We start from the raw sequence: 20,804 nt of genomic DNA, 5'->3' as shown, positions 1-20,804 counted from the left end.
TCTCTCTCTCTCTCTCTCTCTCTCTCTCTCTCTCTCTCTCTCTCTCTCTCTCTCTCTCGGGTATTTCAGGCTCACCTGGTGACCTCGGGCAAAGTGCAGCAGGGAGCTCCCTTTGTTTTGTTTTCTGTTGGTTTAATCTGTAGAAAACTGCCGAGAGTTTCATTTGGATACAATGAAGCCAGATATGAGACACAGAAATTACCTTCGAGCCTCTGAGCTTTAAGAATTTGTAGGATTCTTCTTCTTTCTGACCTCAATGCAAATTTTTCATTTGGTAACTTATTTTCCTACCTTGATAGGCTAAAGAAACAGCATGAGTCCCGCCTGTGTGTGTGTGTGTGTGTGTGTGTGTGTGTGTGTGTGTGTGTGTGTTTTCCACTTTAATTAAAAGGAAAAGTAAAACGTGGAATGATAGTCTGCTGAGAAATAGGCTTCCTGCTCGGCCAATGCCACCCTCCGGGTTATTTGCAAATTTACAAGGGCTCTGGGTGCCTCTACTATCTTCAATTTCCACCCCTAATCGTGTTCACTCCTGAACAGCATTCAGGAACATGGATGTGAAACTTTACAAAAGGCTTAAAGATGTTTAGGATTGAAAGGAGCATTCCTTCGAATTTAGGGGAATTTTAGTTGTGTTAAGTGGAGTCCATTTTGCCCGCAATTTCAGTCTGTTGCTTTTCGTTTCACTTGGGAAAACGACCTAACTGCGGAGCCCCAAACAGAGGAATCATTTTCCTTAGAGGAATTCTTAACTTGCTTTACACGGAGGGAGATGTCTTGAAGCTCTAGAAGAATGAAAATGTCAGAAAAAATAATAATGCAGGTAATTATGTCTCCGTGTCATTTTTTCCAACCTGGATTTTTCTTTCTTTCTATAGAGCGCCCCATCAGGCATGATGGGGACCTTGTGACCACCCTCCCCCTGCCCTGCACAGAGCAAGGCCAGATGTCAGCTGGCCTGGACCCCCACAGGTGAATGGGGTGGGGTCGGATAGGGTTCAGGGAGGGGAGGAAGATTGGGGGAGCAGAGCAATTTCCATAAGCAGATTTGGGGGCTGAACTTTAGCCACGGTGCCAAGGGAGAGAGAGGTCTGGAGGACAAGCTATTTTTTCCTTTTTCTGATACTGACTTCAACATCTCAAGACCAGTGAAATCTCCCATTGGGGATGCTTTATAATATGGTTATACAAACCACGGCGACCGGTGCTGGTGAGTTTTTAAAAAGCAGAGTCTGTGCTTTTTTTTGTTTTGTTTTGTTTTTTAAATTAATTTGACGCTAGCCTTTCATGGAGGCGGGCAAGAAAGCTACCAGGGGGATGGTTTCGTAGTTCCTGCGGAAAGTTATTACAGTCTGGGTGGTTTTCTGCTTTGGACTGCTTATTTTTTTCTCCTTACAATACTTTATTCTCTTTTCCAACTCAAAGATGTATTCGAAAGATTTTTGCTTTCTATTTCGTTCTTTTTGTCTCCTGCCTCAAGATTTTGAATCTCCGCTCCAGCGCTCTGGGATACAAATCTAGGCACACACACGGGGGCATGGGTGACCCCGATTTCCTCTGGGGCTTCCCCCAAGGCCCCTGCTGTTCTCTGGCCCCCTTGAACTTTATATCCAGGTAGCCCTGAGGCAAACTAAGGATTTCAAGCTCATCCCAAGTTCCAAAAATGTCTCCATCCTCCATGCACCCTGGGTTTCTCCCTGTTGTCTATTAGCATGGACCAAACGCCCTGCTTTGTGGGCTGATTTATGGTTGCATTAGGGAAAACTCCGCAGAGGGTATAAAATACAGTGTCCCATGCTTGGGCCTGATCTTACATGTTATCGGTGATTGCAAGTGCGTTTTATAACCCTGGTGCCAAATCGAAATCAAGGTGATTTGCGCATCAATCTCCTGGATAAAATCAGGGCATGCTCTATTGCGGTTTGACCTTCGTGGTGCCTTTGGCTGGTCCGACTTGTCTAAGTCGCTTGGACAATTACCCAGGGACAGTTGGAAAATGCACAGATAATGGCCAGAGCTGGGATTACCAGCTGTATCAAAAGGCTTAACTGCTCACCCCAGAGACTCCTGAGCGCCAGAGAAAGCCCTAGGAGGAGGCTTGCATCGTCTTTAAGAAAGGCAGGCTATAGGCAGACAGGAGGAGCTCCTTGGACCCCTTTTTTCCTGCACACTTAGCGTGAACCCCTAAACTCGGATCAGATCTGGAAAACAAAACTCGAATTTTACAAAAAGCCGGCAGATCCCTGGGCTTGAGGGGGCCCACGCGAGTCCTCTGTGCCTTGTTTACAATCCCCGGAGCTCAGCTGTCTGTAGGTCAGGGACGTAATTAAGTTTCTAGAATGAACGGAAGGCAGGCATTGGAATGAAATCCGTGGCAGCCGTTTTGTCCTGCCCCCACCAGAAGTGGGTTCTCCTTGCCGATTTTCAAAGAACATGGTCAGGGGCTGCTGAAAAAAAAAATCTGCCTCCTCCGGGAAAGTTTAAATCTTAACCCAAAAATTTGATGGCTTGCAGGGTTAAAGATACATTGAGCAGGATTCGTGGAAATTGCAGATTTTTAGAATCTGAAAGCTCTTTAGTGATGCTCAGAGGGTGTATTTAGGATAAATATTTTTAAGTCAGGGTTTTATGCCTATAATCTGAGTTTCTCAACTTATATTTAGCCCAGACTTCTTTTAAAGTAATTTCATCTCTTTTGACTCTGCACCCTTTCATAGTCAAGGGCAGGAAGTTCCGATGGCTCCTGAGACGCTAAAGCCTGTTTTACAAGTCCCTTTAAGATATGCTAATGTATATGGGCTGATTATTAAGATAAATACCTTGTGTGGAAACTGGAGTTAATTATAATATATATAATTAGTCGCTGGTCAGCCTAGAACTTATAATTTATTGTTCCCTGATTTGCATTTATTATCAAAGATATTTAATTTAAAGGCATTACCAAAAAATAGCCTGAATTTGAGTGGTTATGGAGATGGTGGGCATTTAGCAAACTTCAAAACTCTTCCCCCAACCTTCTCTAAACCCATTATATACAATTTCAGGAAATAACACACCAGCATTAGAAGATGACTCCTCCTTGTTGATTAAAAAATGGGAAAGCCATTTTTGTAGGAAGAAAGGATGCTGTTTTCTCTTCTAGGCCCTGATTTTTGGAACACTGGGTAAGCTTGCATGATAAAAGGGTCCAAATCCAAGTAGCATTATGGAGCTTAGATGATAAGACTGTCTCTTGTGTCCTGTTGAGGGGAGGGGAACAAGGTAAAATATTGGATGCATTTTCTTTCGGGTCATCATTTCTCCTGGACAGTGAAAAAGAGATCAGCACTTTGTTACAGATACACCTTTTGTATCAAAGGAGATTCTCATGCCTTTTCCTGAAGTCTGTTTCCATAAAGCCCTACCCACCTTTCAAACACAAGATGTGCCTTCCTTATCCAGTCCCTGCTCTGCGCCAACTCTGGGACCCCTCAGCCACACAGGAGAGACTTTCTGGTGTCCCTTGGTCTCTGAATTAATGTCTGTATTAGAGGGACGTTGTCGGGCAGTGTAAGAAGGGAACCCGATCCTTTTAAAATTAAATACAGCCGCAGTTTGCAGTAAGTTTGTCTGGAATGTGTCCGTAGGGGAAGAGATGCCCTTGGGATGTTAGATTCTTCCTTCCCGAGATGAAGGCCTCGTCCATCCCAGGCTGAGGTGTGTAAGAATACACCTTCCAGGTTTCTCTACCTTCTGATGGAGATTTTCCTTGAGCCATTTGGACATTCTTTTTGAACTTTTTGGGCGCTGAGACCCGATGATACTCTCTTAGCCCCCATTTCTTCAGAGGTCAGAAATGGGGGTCTCTGATTTAATAGCTTTCATAGGTAAGAGCAAACACGTTTTTGTCAGAAGGGTGGGGCTTCCATTATTCTTCTGCAGATAGAAATCCTGTTCTCTTATTAAGAGAGGGCGGAGGTGAGGATGGGGGGGGACCTCAAACAGCCCTCATGCTTTCCCAGGACAAGTCCTTTCCGGGTGGTAGAAAAAACAGAGGCGTAAGCAGCATAACACACCACGGGGCACCTTCTGGTCTTTTCCAACAAAGGCCTCCCTAGTTTCTCCTCTGCCCAGGAAGCCCTGGGGGGCAGCTGGGCACCAACGGTGGTGTGTGTGCGATCTGGGGGGCATTGACTGCAGAGAATTTGAAAATGAACACTGACAAAAAGTGGCCTTCTTTTTATGAGCCACCAGAAGCCAGCGACTCTAGTATTGGTGACAAGTACCCGTGTGCCGCCCCAGGGGGGACCGGAGTCATGCACACACATCAGCTCTGTGTCCACACTGGGTGTTGGTCCTGATGCCCATTCCTGGGTCAGGGCAGCCACTCCCCAGCCCCTGAGAGTGTTGATTGCCAACACCACGTTTTCACCTTTCCTGGAGAGTTACGGCCATCCTCCCCTGAGCAGCCCACGGACAGTGGGCAGCCAGCCCCTCGGAAAGGGACAGCTCACCATTCTGAGTCCTCTTGCCTCACCGGGCTACATTTAGACTTTGCTCCAGACCAGCTTGCTTCTTTCCCTTCCTGGGGCACCCCCCTACCCCAACACATCCCAGGCATTCAGATTCCTGTCTCAGGCTGTGCTATGAGGGAACCTTTCCTAAGTCATTTGACCTTCCAGGTGCATTTAATGTCATCCATGGACCTGAAGACTCACAGAACCCTGGGTAACCCTGAGGGTGTCAGAATTCTTTTCTCAAGGACTCTGAAGGCCATGACCAGCCTCTGGGAGGCAGGATAACATGAGTTTTGTAGTCCAACAGGCCTGAGTTTAGTCCAGGCTGCCATTTACTTCCCGTGCAAGAGCAGGTATGAGATTAAGCCCAACGCCACCCTCCCCAGGCGATGAGATGTAGAGCTAGCATTTGAATGCAGGACCTCCATTCCAGAGTCCCTGTGTTTAGCCCCCATCCTGTGCTTAGCACAGCCCTGGGTGCTCATGCAATGATCACAATGAAGATAATTACTGATTATCCCACTGTTGACATGATGGCAGTCATTTCAGAGACAAGGTAGACAGAACCAGATTCATGCATATTGGTAACAGAGGCCAAATTCCACAAATGCTTCCCCATAGGCTCCTTCTGATAAGAAAAAAACCCCCAAAACACCCAAACCCCCAAATTTTGGGAGTTCTGAAATAGCATTTGCCTTAGAGTCAGAAAACCCTGGAGTCAGATACCAGCTTTGGGTGAGTTCACTTGTTCAAGCCTTGGTGTGCCCATCTATAAAATTGGTGGAAATGTCAGGATTCAACAGAGATCCTATGTACAAGTTCCCAGCACTGTGGCTGGAGTGGTAGGTGCCCAGCATATGTCTGAAGGCAGGAGAAGGCAGGTCTCAGTGACTCTGGAAAGAAGCATGCCTGCCAGCACCACCACCATCTTGAGTGCCAGCAAGGAAGTGAGGAAGGGAACTTCCAAGAACTCCTGGGACCCCAGTAGACAAGGACTTCTTCCCCTGACTTTGCAGCGATGGTTCCCCTGGTGCTCCAGAGTCCTCTGCTATTTCCATGTCCTATTTTCACACCTATGACTGTGTTATCTTGAAAGTCAGCTCCTCAAGCAAATGCAGGAGGGCAGAGATTTTGGTCTATACTGTTCATCATTGCACTCCCAATGCCTAGAGTAGTACCTACCATATCTTAGACATTCAATAAATATTGTTGAGAAAATAAACTTTACCAAGAGCCAAGACTGAATCAGTGTGGCAGGGACAAGCACTCCACTATGTGCTGAGAGGTCTTAAGATGTGTCCTTTCTATGCTCTGTGGCTTTGGAAAAACTACCTATCCTTTATGGACTTCATCCGTCTAGCATGCTGGTGACGCCAACTCTACCTTACAGGGTTGGGACAGTGCCATTTAACTCTTACTGAATCTTTGAATTTTAAGAGCTATGAAATTGATTTGAAAAGAATAAATGAAGGAAATTGAGCTGGTTCTAGAATTCACAGTGGATAACACTTCTAGAAAATGTGCTGCAAACTTTCCCTCTTAGAAATGTAAAAACACCTTTCCAAATAAACTCTTAGGTGAAGAAGTCAGCACCATGTGCCAGAACCCAAGGGATGCAGCTAAAGCAGTACTCATAGAACAATTTATAGCCTTGAAGAGATTTATCAAAACATAAGATTGAAAATACATGGACTTTGGGGCTCCTGGGTGTCTCAGTTGGTTAACTGTCCAACTTTGGCTCAGGTCATGATTTCATAGCTCATGGGTTCAAGCCCCACGTCAGGCTCTGTGCTTAGAGACTGCTTCAGATTCTGTGGCTCCTTCCCTCTCTCTTTGCATCTCTCGCAGTTGTGCTTTCTCTCTCAAAAATAAAATAAATAAACATTTAAAAAGGAGAAAATACATGAGTTGAATATGCAACTCAAGAAATGGGAAAACAAACACCACCACCAATACCAACACACACACAGGCACACACACACAAAGGAAGAAAAGAGTTTCCAACTGAATTTTTTTCATGGAAAAGTCTTAGGATAGTGGGATATGTTTCTACCAGGAGATCTTTTCTTTTCTTATTTATTTATTTATTTATTTATTTATTTATTTATTATATATAACTTATTGTCAAGTTGGCTAACAGACAGTTTATACAGTGTGCTCTCGGTTTTGGGGGTAGATTCCCGTGATTCATCTCTTACATACAATACCCAGTCCTCATCCCCACAAGTACCCTCCTCCATGCCCATCACCTGTTTCTTCCTCTCTCCCACCACCCCCCATCAACTCTGTTTGCTCTCTGTATTTAAGAGCCTCTTATGGTTTCCCTCTCTCTTTGTTTGAAACTATTTTTCCCCTTCCCTTCCCCCATGGTCCTTCATTAAGTTTCTCAACTTCCACATCTGACTGAAAACATGTGATATCTGTCTTTCTCTGACTGACTTATTTCACTCAACATAATACTGTCCAATTCCATCCATGTTGTTGCAAATGGCAGGATTTCATTCTTTCTCATTGCCAAGTTGTATTCCCCCATATCTTCTCTATCCATTCATCTATTGATGGACCCTTGGGCTCTTTCCATAATTTGGCTATTGCTGAAAGTGCTGCTATAAACATTGGGTATATGTATCAGGAGATTTTGTGAAAGTGGTCACCATTTGATACATTTTCCATAGTGCCCTATGCAGAGGATGAAGCTTTCTAGAGGATATAGCCATTCTTTAATAGTCAGTCATGTTTTATCTACATCATCTTTGGACAAGCACCAATCAAGGAAGATGAGGGGGACAGTGGGGAGCAGACCCTTGATCATGTGAGGAGGCATCTTGCCAGGTGATGCAATTTGTACAAGGCGGTAATAGCATGGAGGAGGACCTAGAGACCAGAGTGCAGTACATAAGGTCCTGTGGGGAGAGAGGACCCTTAGCCACCAGCCGAAATTTCCAGGGGAGTTAAAGGAGGTAAAGGGGGAAGAGTGTGCTGGCTTCCTTTTCTAGATCCATCTGATAATTAATCTGATGACTAATAGAAAGCCAGTCTGCTGTCTCCCTGAGGACGTCACCAGACAGAAGACCACTAGAAAATGCTATCTGGGCTGGAGCAAAGAAGACCTCTACCGCCCATTTCTTTAAAATAACACTGGACTCTGGACTCTTGCTCAGAACAGCAACTTAGAGAATTGGGCCAAACACCTTCCTTCAATGTTTTTCCCACACCGGTCTGCACCAGAAAGTGCCAACACTCTCTCTCCTGCCAAGAACAAGGAACCAAGAAGCAGGAGACTTTCCAAGCCTAAGTTTTCAGCCCATGCGCGGGGCTGCTGGCCCGGCACACCACTGAGTGAGGTCAGGACCCCAGGGTGACAGGGGGTCTCCCATTAACTGGTGGGTGCCTGGAACCAGACACACTGTAAGAGTGCTGGTATCCTTAGACTTGGGGACCCAGTGGGGCCTGCACTGACTTATTTAACCTCTTGAAGCCTTGTTTTGTTTTTCATTGTTGTTTGTTGGAGTTTTTTTTAATTTCTTCTTTTTATTTCCAGCGTAGTAACATACATTGTGATATTAATTTCGGGTGTACAATATAGTGATTTGACAATTCGTATATTACTCAGTGCTCATCATGATGAATGTGCTTTTAACCTCCATCACCTACTCCACCCCTTCCCCCAACCTTCTCTGTGGTAACCTCTGTCTGTTCTCTATAGTCAGGAGTCTGCTTTTTGGTTTATCTCTTTTTCATTCCCCTTTGCTGACTTGTTTCTTAAATCCCACAGAAGAATGAAATTGTATGGTATTTGTCTTTCTCTGACTGGTTTATTTTGCTTGGCATTGTGCTTTCTAGATCCATCCACGTTGTAGCAAATGGCAAGATTTCATTCTTTTTTATGGCCAAATAATATTCCATTGCTAGGGTTAGGGTTAGGGCTAGGTGCAGAGTTGTGGTTAGGGTTAAAGATCCCAGGGGGCTCCTGGAACAGAGCCGCAGTGCAGTGGTCCACGCGGAGGGCTGAGTTGAGGGCGTGTGGGAAGGTGCCGGCCAGGCTTACCGTTTGGGTCCCAGGCCGGCCTCCGCTTTGGGCCAGGGTACAGGGGAACCTCCATTCTATCTTTATCCATATGGGTGCTTCCATAATTTGGCTCTTGTAAGTAATGCCGCAATAAACACAGGGGTGCATGTACCCCTTCAAATGAGCATTTTTGTATTCTTGGGGTAAAAACCCAGTAGTGCGATTGCCAGATCATGTGGTAGTTCTGCTATTTGGGGTTTTGATCTGTAAAATGGGTAAAATGATACTGCCCACCAATCAGTGTGTTCAGGCTGCTGTAACAAACTCTCATAAACCGGGTGGCTTTAACACAGCACATATTTTTTTCCCACACTTCTAGAAGCTGCAAGTCCAAGATCAGGGTGCCAATGTGGTTGGATGACAGCCCTTTATTAGGCTGCTTATTTCTCCTTGGACCCGCACATGCTGGAAGAGGGATAGCAGAGAGGATTTCTCTGGAGCCTGTTTTATAAGGGCACTAAATCCTGTTCATGAGGACTCAGCCCTCACAACCTACTCACTTCCCAAAGGCTCCAGGTCCCAATGCCATCACCTTGGGGGTTAAGATTTCAACATATAAATTTGGGGGCGATGCAAACATTCAGACCATGGTGTTACCTCATAGGCTGTAGCACATTTTCCATGAGGAAATTATACAAAGCCTTTAGATTAATGCCTGGTTTCTGCCCAAACCCAAACTAAATAGTGACTTAGTTCTTTTGTGCCACTTTTCCCATTGGAAAACAAAAGGGGGTAAACAATAAATGTCATATCCTACTTCGGAAAGGAGTTTAAATATAGAAGGTGGAAAGGCCCCTGGGTGGCTCAGTCGGTTAAACATCCAACTCTTAATCTTGGCTTAGGTCATGATCTCACGGTTCATGAGTTTGAGGCCCGCATCAGGCTCTACACTGACAGCGTGGAGCCTGCCTGGAATTATGTCTCTCCCCTTCCTCTGCCCTTCTCCGCTCTCTATCTCAAAATAAATGAATGAACTTAAATATATATATATATACATAAGGTCAAGCCATATCGAATTGTCAACATTTGACCGCTTTTGCCCTATATAAATAATAATTCTGTGTGGGTCAACCTGATGAAATGTGGTAGGTTAATTGCCATCTATGGGGACTCACAACCGATTATAAATAAGAATTGTTACTTTAGTCCTTCCTCACCTTCTAGTTCCACAGTGAAGCGCACCTCGGAGCAACAACTAGATCCAACTATGGTCTTTTTTTTTTCTTCTCTCTTTGTTTCATTTTATATTCTTCCCCCCTCCTTGCCCATAATTATATTTCACAGCACTCTGTGGGCACAAGCTCTGCTAATCAGAAATATCCCATCGAAAGCCAGTAGATTTGTTATTTTCGGTGTTAAGTTGTTAATTGATTTGATAATTGCCCTGGGAGACACACACACATACACACACGCAAAACAAATGTCAGGCCACACACTTTTCTCTCGACAGTAAGATGAAGATGTTTTAGTTATTGGAACTCAGATGTCACCTAGAAGAGTAAGAGGAGGGACCAGGGAAAAAAGGGGGGAGTGGAACCAGTGTGGCCGGCGAGGCAGGCCATCCCTCTTGGTTATCAAGTGAAATGACTCCCCAAATATGACAATAAATCACTGCAGGAATCAATCAGACAGGAGGCCACTGCTCCACACTGATAATGCATCAATCAATATTTAATGTTTACACTTTAATTAATCCACACACGGGAAGCATTCTTTCAGTGACAAAAATAAAGGGATGAGAAATAAAACACCTTTTATATCAAGGAGCGGTCAGCGCGCTGCCTGTCTGGGAGGCTTTGATTGGAGCTGTCATTGATCCCCTTGAGCCTGGCCAGCTCCTGAGTCACATTTGGATAGCAAGCTAATGTGGGGGAGGGGCCAGAGGTGTCAGAAGCCGCTGGGCAGACTGTGACTCCCTCAGAGCTGATTCAAAGTATGGATTCCTGTGAAGGCAGAACAAAGCCGGGGTAAATATTGGATTCTGAACGTTGGTGACACCTTCTCCCTGGAAATGATTTCTGTCTGCAGATAGTGATCTATAACTCTGGGGGAAGGCAGGGTGAGCAGGAGGGACATCTTTGCCTGGGTTTTGAGGAGGCAGAGTGTCATTTTGGACATGGGGACTTCAATCTAACCCCCAGGATTGGTCTGAACATTCAGTGCCTAGCAGCACACTTCTCACGCTCTGGCTCTACTTCTTAATGTGTGTTGGGAAATGCCCACATCCACGTTAATTATCATTCACACGTAATGCACACGAATCTGTCAGAGATGTGGTTGACTAGTTGACCTCATTCTCCATTTGGTGGACATTGAGTCAAGCACACATCACGTTTGGATTTGTGATTTCTCTTGACATTTTGGAGGTGGTGCCATTTGTTTTGGGTCTCAAGCATTTTGCAGGCCCTCAAAAAAACTCAGAAGCTATAAACACGTCTACGGTTTCTATCTGATAAAACGGTTTGGTAGGCAATGCTGGGTGGATGCTGACTCTCAAAAACTACCAAGCTCTCCTTTTCAGAGCATAGCAGTGAGGTGATGACAGTAGATGTTAAAATTGCTGCGAGTCTTGGGTGGGGTTCTTCTAGAAGTAGATCCCAAGGTAAGAATTTGAGAGCACGTGGTTTATAAATGAGACAGGGAAAGAAGGGCAGTCAAGGAGGAGTGGTCACTGCAGGGAAATGGGACTCACTCCCACCGAGAACCGGGAAAGCTGGAGCAGAACACTCAGGTCAGAGTTAAAGCTTCTGGAAGGTAAGGAAGCCACGTTCATCCACCTTGTCTGCTATTAGTTGAGAGTTGCTTCTGGGTGGCTGGTGGTCCCCACTTCCAAGACCAGCAAAAGAGTCCATAGCAGAGAATCACCTCTCCTTACAAGCAGCCATTAGCTCACAGAGTTGCATGGTAACAAGATGTGAACACATACCAATTCTCACCATTCCACTAGGACAAATCAGTCATAACTGACATGGATTCTGACCATAAAAAAAAAAAACCAAACCCAAAACCCCAAATCAAAACAACAACAACAAATTGTGTCAAAGCAACACATTTCAGTTGCTCTAACCTTTTCTCAGTAAGTCCAACCCTCTTAGAATTTCCTCCAGTGTTGGAAGACAGCACGCTCCATCAGCTGAGCGGTAGGTGGAAGTAGTTTAGGGGGTATGTGTGAACAGTAGAAGGTTCACTGGAGAACGTTGCTCATACGGTGGGAGGCATGGAGACTGAAGCTGGCAGAGGGGCTGGCTGGCCGATTCACGAATCCCACTTCACACTACTTCTGGGGCAGCCCGTCCCATTTAAATTTCTCTTTGTCTTTCTCCTTTTCTCTCTTTCCCATGCTTCCTTAGCTGATGTTGAGCAATGTCAGTTCCTATACAGTGCAACAATTCTATATACATTTACAAACTAGCACAAGAAGCAAACCACACCCAGCCAAGGTAGAGTAGCAGGTTCACGGTGTAACGTGTTGACTATAACTGTCCAGTGCTGACCATATTGACTTAATGTTTTCTTCTTTTGCATTTATACTACCTGTCTCCCCCATATCAAGTTCTCTTGAGAGTTAATGAATTTACTTCCACCATATATGTCATTGACTATATCATATTTCTGATCGGTAGAATGGAATTTAATTTTCGAAAACTTCTGTTATAGGAAGCTGGTTCAATGTGTGTCAGTCTTCGAGTTTTAAAGACTTTATTATGCGTCCTCTGATTGCAAATAATAGACTGTGCTTTGTTAAAAAGGAACAAGAAGAAGAATTGTGGGAGGGTCACTGGCCAGAGCCGAACATGTCCAGCGATCTCAGTTATGACCTATCGTCACGTGGCCAAACTCCAAACACCTGTCCCTATGCACCTCTCCTTAAGAGCCAAAGTCTCAAGAAAGACTCTTTGATTGGCTTTAGTGATTCTTTTCTGACTTTGTGGCCAAGACTAAGTGAAGTATCTTAAGCTGTCACTTCATCAAAGAAAAGGTGAGCACTAGATGTAGATGAAGAAGGGAAGGAATACCAAGGTGACAAAGGCAGAGCAGCCATGGTGGCCACCACAGGGTCAGTTACATAAGATTTTCTCTCTCTGATTTTCCCCCTTCAATTTCCCTTGCTAATTTTGAAATGAGCCTATACCTGTTCACAGTGATGCTTTAAAGCTTATGGAAGAAATAGACATGCAAAGAGCCAACATCATAGCAAGGAAAAGTAAAATATTGAGGGCTGACTAAATTCCAGACTCTTTATATTTATATCTAATGGGTCCTATGGTATCAGCTCTTATTTCTCTAATATGTTTCTTGAGTTCCTGGGTCCCCTAGAATCAAGGTATACAACATTTCCTTCTTGAGACTTCCTCTATGCTTTCTTTATATTGTCCAAGAGCTTGGGACTTGGGACTACTTTAGTCCAGTGGTTTTCAACCAGGGCCATCATTGCCCCTCCCTCCCCCCAGGTCATTGGCCAATGTCTACAGATATTTTTGGTCATTACTGGGGCTAGGAAGTGAGCCACTCTTGACATCTATGGGGAAGAGGCTAGAGATGCCTCTACACATCCTATAGTGCTCATGACGGTTTCCTACAATAAAGAATTATCTGGCCCTGAATGTCCATTGTGCCAACATTGAGAAACCATGATTTAATCTCGGGGTGGTCAACTCTAGTCCAAACACCAAGAAAAGAGAAAGGATAAGGTAATCAATATAATACTGCTATTGCTGATCTCTGCCACGTGTAGTCACTATTGAAGATTAGTCCAGTACAGTCTGGTAACTGTTCCTTCTGGTGAGAATCTCTGCTGGTACAAAATGATGCCCCCTATTGACCTTTTTGGTTCACATTCACACATTCATACGTTATTTCCTTAAATCCAACAACTGAGCCAAGGAGAATGGACCTGAGATGTTTCTATTTTAGCCACAGATAGATTCTCTGCAGAAGGAAAATGCTCTGAGCTCTAAGGTTTAGCTGAGCTCCTACCCTGAACTCCTTCTGCTGCCTGAAGCAGAATTAATCCTGCAGACAGATTGTTACTACAAGTTCACTGCTGATCAGATTTTAGAGTCTCCATGGCCTTTGCCTTTTGTTTCTTCTGCCCCATCATCCTGCTCAATGAAATCCAGACATATTTCTTCAGTTACTCATGACTTAGCGTTGGCTGCATGTTCAGCATAAATCCCATATGAATTCTGCTACCAGCAAACATATAACCTTGGCCTTAGCCTTGGCTCTCCATTAGTAGAGTAATGGGTTGGGTTGGGTTGGTGGGGGTTTTCTAGAATCAAAGCATGTGTATATATCATTTTTTCCAAGTTTGTTCAGGTGTGTGAACATGTACTTTTATTCATACTGTTAATATTTTTCTTTGAATTGACTTCCTATATTTACTCAATAACATTTTTTTGGAAAAAGAATCTTTATTCCCTTTCACAGATGGAAAATCAGTTGGCATACACAGAAGGTAATATAAGAAATAAGTATATTGCCGGGTGCCTGGATGACTTAGCTGGTGACTTGATTTCGGCTCAGGTCGTGATCTCACAGTTTGTGGGACTGACTCTTGCATCAGACTCTGCCTGCCTTCTCTCTCTCCCTCTCTCTCTACTCTTCCCATGCTCTCTCCCTCTCTCTGTCTCTCTCTCAAAATAAATAAACTTAAAAACATACTTAAAAGATAATAATGCAAATGAAACAAAAAGGCTGTTAGTAAATCCTAACGAAATGCTGTGGCTGAGCCTAATGAAATGTTCTGAGCCATAGGCCCACCTGTTATTCTTGAAGAGAGAGATGGGCCAGTGTTAGAGAAGGAGGAAAGACACACCAGGACCCATGGAGGCTTCTTTTTTCCTGGACCGCTAATCAGAGGAACAGGATGAGGGCTGAAAGGGAGTCTTGTGAAGGCCTGATGTGTTGGGACAGTCCCTCCCCATGGCTCGTGTATCACGGGTCTCCCCCAATATCTGAAGGTGGAGTCCTCCTGTAAAAATTTTCCCAAGCCAAAATGGAACAGGAGTGCCTGAGTGGCTCAGTCGGTTAAGTGTCTGACTTCAGCTGAGGTCATGATCTCATGGTTCATGGGTGCTTAATTCATGAGTTCCAACCCTGCATCAGGCTCTGCACAGACAGCTTGGAGCCTGGAGCCTGCTTCAGATTCTGTGTCTCTTTCTATCCCTCTCTCTGCCCCTCCCCTGCTTGTGCTCTGTCCCTCTCAAAAATAAATGAGCATTAAGGAAAACCCAGAATGGAATAAAGCAAAGAAGCAATTACTATTCATTTATATGGAAAATTTTTTGACCATTTCCAAACCCAACAAATAACCTCTCTTAGACTCTTCTGAAACCTTAGGACACATCTTGCTAATGGATGCACACAATAAACCGGGATAAAGCACAGATGCTCAGTTCAAAGGTCTGGTGGCTTGAAGCAGAGATGCTGAGTGTATCTGGAGTGTAGCTCCCAGCAAGGAGCTTTGTCCCAGGTTTCTGACAGCGCGGTGCGCTCCCTGCCTCTACAGTACTTACTGTAAAACAAACGCTGAATGCTATGTGTGTGTGTGTGTGTGTGTGTGTGTGTGTGTGTAAAAGCACAAACACTCTTCAGATTTCTTTTGGTTACTGAAAACAGCTACTAATGTAGGGCTTTTATACAAGTGAAGTGGCATAATGCGAACTTTCGGAGAGCGGGAGATACCTGTATATGCACACTGTACTTTGGGAATTCCAGACTTCATGAGCCTTGAGGACTCTCTGCGCTCTGGCCATTGGCTTCATCTTCCTTGTTTATATCTCAAAACGGCCAAGAGACACTGATGAGAAGGCTTTCTTGGAAGTGAGGATCCTAGTGCTCACTTCCTGAGGACAGGCTAATGTTTGCCATGAGAGGCAGGGTCTTTGCCTCCCTAAGGGCATCTTCCAATCTGGTTTGTGAATATCCCCTGTTCTACAATCAGAGACAATCCCCTTGGTTTAAGGCTTCTGGTTCTCATAAAGTGTGTAAATTTCCAGGTGGCCATGGCAGGGGCGGGGGGGCAGTGTGATCTCTCCAGGCGCCATATGCCATTTATAGCACCCCAGAACTGAGTTTATTAGTCCTTTCCTGGAAAAGAGTGCAAGCCCCAAGCATTGGTTAAGAAAGAGAAGTGTCTGGGGGCACCTGGGTGGCTCAGTTAATGTCTGACTTCGGCTCAGATCATGATCCCATTTTGTGGGTTCAAGCCCCGCATTGAGCTCTGTGCTGCCAGCTCAGAGCCTAGAGTCTGCTTCAGATTCTGTGTCTGCCTCTCTCTCTGTTCTTTCCCGACTCATGAGCTCTCTCTCTCTCTCTCTACCTCTCTCTTAAGAATGAATAAACATTAAAGGAATTAAAAAAGAAGGAGAAGTATCTGGAGTCAGGCCAAGGTGACAAATGAAGGAAATAGAAATAAGCCAAGCCCGAGGTCATAGTTTTGCCAAAGTCCCTACATGGCTTGTAAGCACTGTCTACATCATGGGTAGAGCTTGATTTGACCCCCAGTTATGATGACTAAAGAAAGACTGCCATAGAAGAATTGGAAAGAAGACCCTACCATTTGGGACTTATAACAGTATTTCTCCAAAATCTCTCAGGAACAGAGCCTGGTACACAGAGAGTAGCACCCAACTGTTACGATGATTATGATTATGATTATGATTACAGTTATGTTTTCCTTGACTAGATCAGTTTCAAAACTTATCTTCTCTCTGTTGTCTGTCACAGCACTTGAATAGGGCCTGACCCCTCTCAGTTGGCTGTGAAAAGAAAACCGATTACATAGTCCAATTTTTAAAAACCCTCATTATTTGTCCCAGGTCTTGTGCCAAGTGTTTTATTCCACCCATTCAGTTACCCCATGGAATAGCAGCTATGGTAGCCTCAGTTTTAGACTTGAGAAAGCTCAGTTTAAGTGGCTTGGCCAAGATGTCCATGTGAGTAGGTAGCTGAGCTTAGGTTCAGGGCTGGCTTCCAACACAGGCTTTTCCCCACATTTCCTCAGATGCACTTGAGTTAGAATGGGAATTGGATCATGTTTACATTTCTTTGGGACAGAAGTCCCTAGGGCCTGGCTTTCTTCTGTATGCCCTATAGGAGAGGTTCTCCAGCTACCCACATTGGTAAAGTTACCCAGGGAAGAAGATGCTTGAGTCTCCTCACCCTTGATCTATACAGTCAGGATCTTTGGTGTGTGTGTGTGTGTGTGTGTGTGTGTGTGTGTGTGTGTGTGTGTTGGGAATGAGCATTTCTGAAGAGCTCTCCTAGCAATTAAGCCAGATCACAGCTTATGGGATATTTCACTCTACAAATAGTGGTGTATGTTTGTTTGTTGGCTTGTTTGTTATGTATGTATGTTTGTTAAAGGGATATGACCTTCCGTAATTTTCCAGGGATGAGGAACAGTGTCTTAAGAGAAGATTGATGTTATGTAATCCCAATGGGCAATGTCAGGAAACCATGCTCTTTAACTCTTTATTACTGTTTTCCTTTCTTCCTTCTTTCCATTGTATATCATCTTCTGTCTGTCTGTCTGTCTGTCTGTTCATCTATCCATCTATCCATCTATCTATCTATCTATCTATCTATCTATCTATCTATCTATCTATCTGTCGATTCAACTGTCCACTTACCCACCTATCCAACTATCTATCATCTATATTATATAGCTGCCTACCTGCTGGGATTACCTTATTTTTTTCTTTCTTTAAAGTTTATTTATTTATTTTGAGAGAGAGAGAGAGTGAGAGAGGAAATGGCCTGCCCAAGCAGGCCCTGTGCTGTCAACCCAAGCCTACTGTGGGACTTGATACCACGACTGTGAGATCATGACCTTAGCAGAAATCAAGAGTCAGTCATTTGACTAACTGAGCCACTCAGGTGCCCCTGGGATTATCTTTTCTATCATGGGGGTAGGATGATGTTTGGGCTCTGATGGTGAGAAATTACGGAACCTTGTATGGGAAGCAATGGTGTAAATGAGAGGGATGCCATCACCATATCCTCTGCCTGACTGGGAAGTCTAGAAGGATGCCTTGCCAAGGGGGACCTGACTGCCCAGGGGTTGAAGGGTTAGGCTGATGGCTAGGCCCCATCCCGTCTCACTCCACCTCCCGAATCTGTGCTGACACCACGCCCACCTTGTTGTTTTATTTTTTTAAATTTGTTCACATCACCATTTGACCAATGCTAAGGGTGTGTCCATAATTTGCTAGGTGACTCCTCAAAACAAAGAGGATTCTTCCTTGGATCAGTTCTCAGGGTCCACAAACTACTTCCTCCCAGAAGAGGAGGCTACTGTAGAAGGAAGCTAATGGAACAAGAAACAGGGCACGGAAAATACTCCAAGGTGCTGCAGAGGGAATCCCAGTGTCACCTGAAGTTCCGGGCCACTTCTCCTTTCCATGGATCTGGACAATCAAGGCTTAATGGTTCTAATAAACCCTCTGACCTTTTATTTCCCAGGAAGCCAGATATTCAAATCCCTTCCTTTAATTTGTACACAGTGCACAGTTGGACAGTGAGAGCACTGGAGTGTGAAGACACTGGGGAGCCCACCTCACTCTCCAACTAAATTCTCAGCCCCCGGTATGGGATGTATGGTGGAGTTGAATGTCTGAAAATATGTCCCAAGGTCACCAACTAAATATATACAGAGGTATTCTTCAATGGGTCTATCTCCTTGGATGAATGCATGCCCATTGATTTCTAATAGCCTCATGGTGAGCTCCTTTGAAAGTCAGAGAAACACATTCCCCCTATTTTATCCTTGTGTCCCACTTTGGCTTTCTCTGTGAGAAATCAAATTACAGAAATGATAAGTCAAAATCACTTTGCATAAAAATTGTAGGTGTTTTTAGTGATGTTTAAGAATTTTTTAGAATGACTGAAAGAAAAACCACTTTGCAAAATCACTATAAAGTGGTGCTGTACAAAGAGAAGATCCTAGTGCTAGACATTCGCACCTATAACATTTCTAGAATAAGAAAATGAGTTCTAGGAAACCAGTGGAAAACGGGCCAATTCCTTAGACTAAAAGACGACTTTTCTTTTTTCCACTAACAAGGGTTATGCCTTTATTTTAGGAGCTTTTGTGGTCCTCAGCACCCCTGAAAAACGTTCCAATGCAAAACTGATATTACTGCAAAGGTGGGGTAAGTTAAGTAATTTCAAGAGTCTGCGTCCAAATACTAGGTTTAAATCACCATGTTGGCCCAGACAAGGACGGTGAAAACTGAGTGCTGCTCGAATCTCCTGTGGTTGGAGTCAGAATGAAAAATAGAGCAGAAGTCTTGGTCAAAATGTAAAATGTGCTAAAATTCTAAAAATGAGACCAAGCACCACCCCTTTTTTTCTGTGTTAAGAAAATCTCAGAGGAGGGGCGCCTGGGTGGCTCAGTTGGTTAAGCGTCTGACTCTTGATTTCGGCTCAGGCTGTGAGCTCACAGTTTGTGAGATGGAGCTCCTAGTTAGGGTCTGGGCTGACGGCACAAAGCCTGCTTAGGAATCTCTCTCTTTCCCTCTCTCTCTGCCCGTCTCCTGCACATGCTCTCTCTCTTTCTCTCTCAAAATAAATAAACATTAAAAAAATAAAATCTGAGAAATAATACAATTTTGAATTAGATTGTCTTTAAAACTGAGAGGCAAAAAAAAAAAAAAAAAAAGACTGAGCAGTTCTTTCCTTTGCTATGGTACATCAAAAACAACTCCCAGGTTTTACCCATGACCTGTGATTTTATTTTTTCTTTTTCTTTTTAAAAAATTTTTTAAACTTTTATTTATTTTTGAGAGACAGAGTGACAGATCGCAAGCAGGGAAGGGGCAGAGAGAGAGGGAGACACAGAATCGGAAGCAGGCTCCAGGCTCTGAGCTGTCAGCACAGAGCATGACACAGGGCCCACAAACTGTAAGATCATGACCTAAGCTGAAGTTGGACACTCAACCTACTGAGCCACCCAGGCGCTGTGACCTGTGACTTTAAATACCAAAGAAGAACACCTTTCCCCTTTTATGTCACCCATGTGACTGTCGGTCAAGTCCCAGGCACCCTACAAAGTTTATTACATAGCCTTTTCCATCGGTAACCGAAAATGGAATTTAGGGCTAGTTTATAGAGTGACAGACACTGTTGTTGCTGACAAATTATCTATGCTGAGAATCTGTTGTGTCAGCTGATGGAGTGCCATGTGCATTTTCCATAAAAGGACCTCAAAGGGTATTGAGTTTAAGTTGTCCAAAATGTTTTGAGAGAGAGATTATTGTAGACACTCAGATGGTGTGACCACTTTGAAAAATTTAGCGAATGTGCCCCTTGAATTTAGATTTTAAAAGGCTACTTGTATAAAATGCTAAATGTCCTGGACACGGCCTGAAGGGTCTGTATAGTCCTAGGGTAATAGAACCTACGTCTGGATGATGGTTAGAGATCATCTAGTAAAACTCACACAGTATCCAGGTGGACTGAGGATTAGAAAGAGGAAGTAATTCAATTAAAGTCATATAGGGTATTCATGACAGAGCTGGAGGTCCTGCTTTCCCAGTGTCATCTTCCTTCTGTGGTAACCATCGAAGAAACTACACGGACTCATTTAGTTGTACACAAGGAAAGGATTTTAAAACCATCATCCATCCATCCAGTCTCCATCCATCCATCCATCCACTCACCTATCCATCCTTCATCCATCTGTTTAAAATAACATTTATTAACTATCTTTTCTGTATTGATCTTTTTTAGACCCTGGAGGTATAAGAACGAAAGGTGCCATCTGTGTCCTCAAGAAGTGTGTCACACAAGATAGTGCAATGAGTGCTCTGCTGGGAGTTTGTGGTTTCCCTTGGGAATGCAGAGGGATCTGAGTGGAGGGAATCCAAGATGGCGGCACAGGAACTCTGATACATGTCCTGAATCTTGGAGGGCAGGGAATGTGAGTCCCCCAACTTTGTTCTTTTTGAAAATTATTTTGGTTTTTTGAATTCCTTTGCCTTTTCATAGATATTTTAGAACGAGTTTGTCAAAACTTACAAAGGCACTTTTTCTGTAAGATAAATAACAATGTCCTCTGGTTTTCTTTTGGTTTTAGTAAGTCAAATCTCCTCATTTTTTTTTTTTTGGTCATTCTCAATAAAGGTTTGTTAATTTTGTTGATCTTTTCAAATAACCAATCTTCACTTTTACTGATTTTTTAACGGATTTTTTAGTTCTCTATTTAGTTTATTTCCACTCAACTCTTTGTTATT

The 20,804-nt window shown here is 43.9% G+C and overlaps 1 long non-coding RNA gene across 1 annotated transcript; it reads left to right on the top strand.

The window, feature by feature from the left end:
- The first annotated feature begins 944 nt into the window (after nucleotides 1–944).
- LOC115280916 lies at nucleotides 945–20,352 on the top strand. The gene is made up of 3 exons (XR_003903993.1): nucleotides 945–972; nucleotides 18,654–18,722; nucleotides 20,302–20,352. It is a non-coding gene; the product is annotated as an uncharacterized LOC115280916 (long non-coding RNA).
- The last annotated feature ends 452 nt before the right edge of the window (nucleotides 20,353–20,804 follow it).

This window comes from Suricata suricatta, chromosome 16 (genome assembly GCF_006229205.1).
Source record: "Suricata suricatta isolate VVHF042 chromosome 16, meerkat_22Aug2017_6uvM2_HiC, whole genome shotgun sequence".
NCBI classification, from domain to species: Eukaryota; Metazoa; Chordata; class Mammalia; order Carnivora; family Herpestidae; genus Suricata; species Suricata suricatta.
This window is presented reverse-complemented; position numbering and strand designations above follow the sequence as displayed.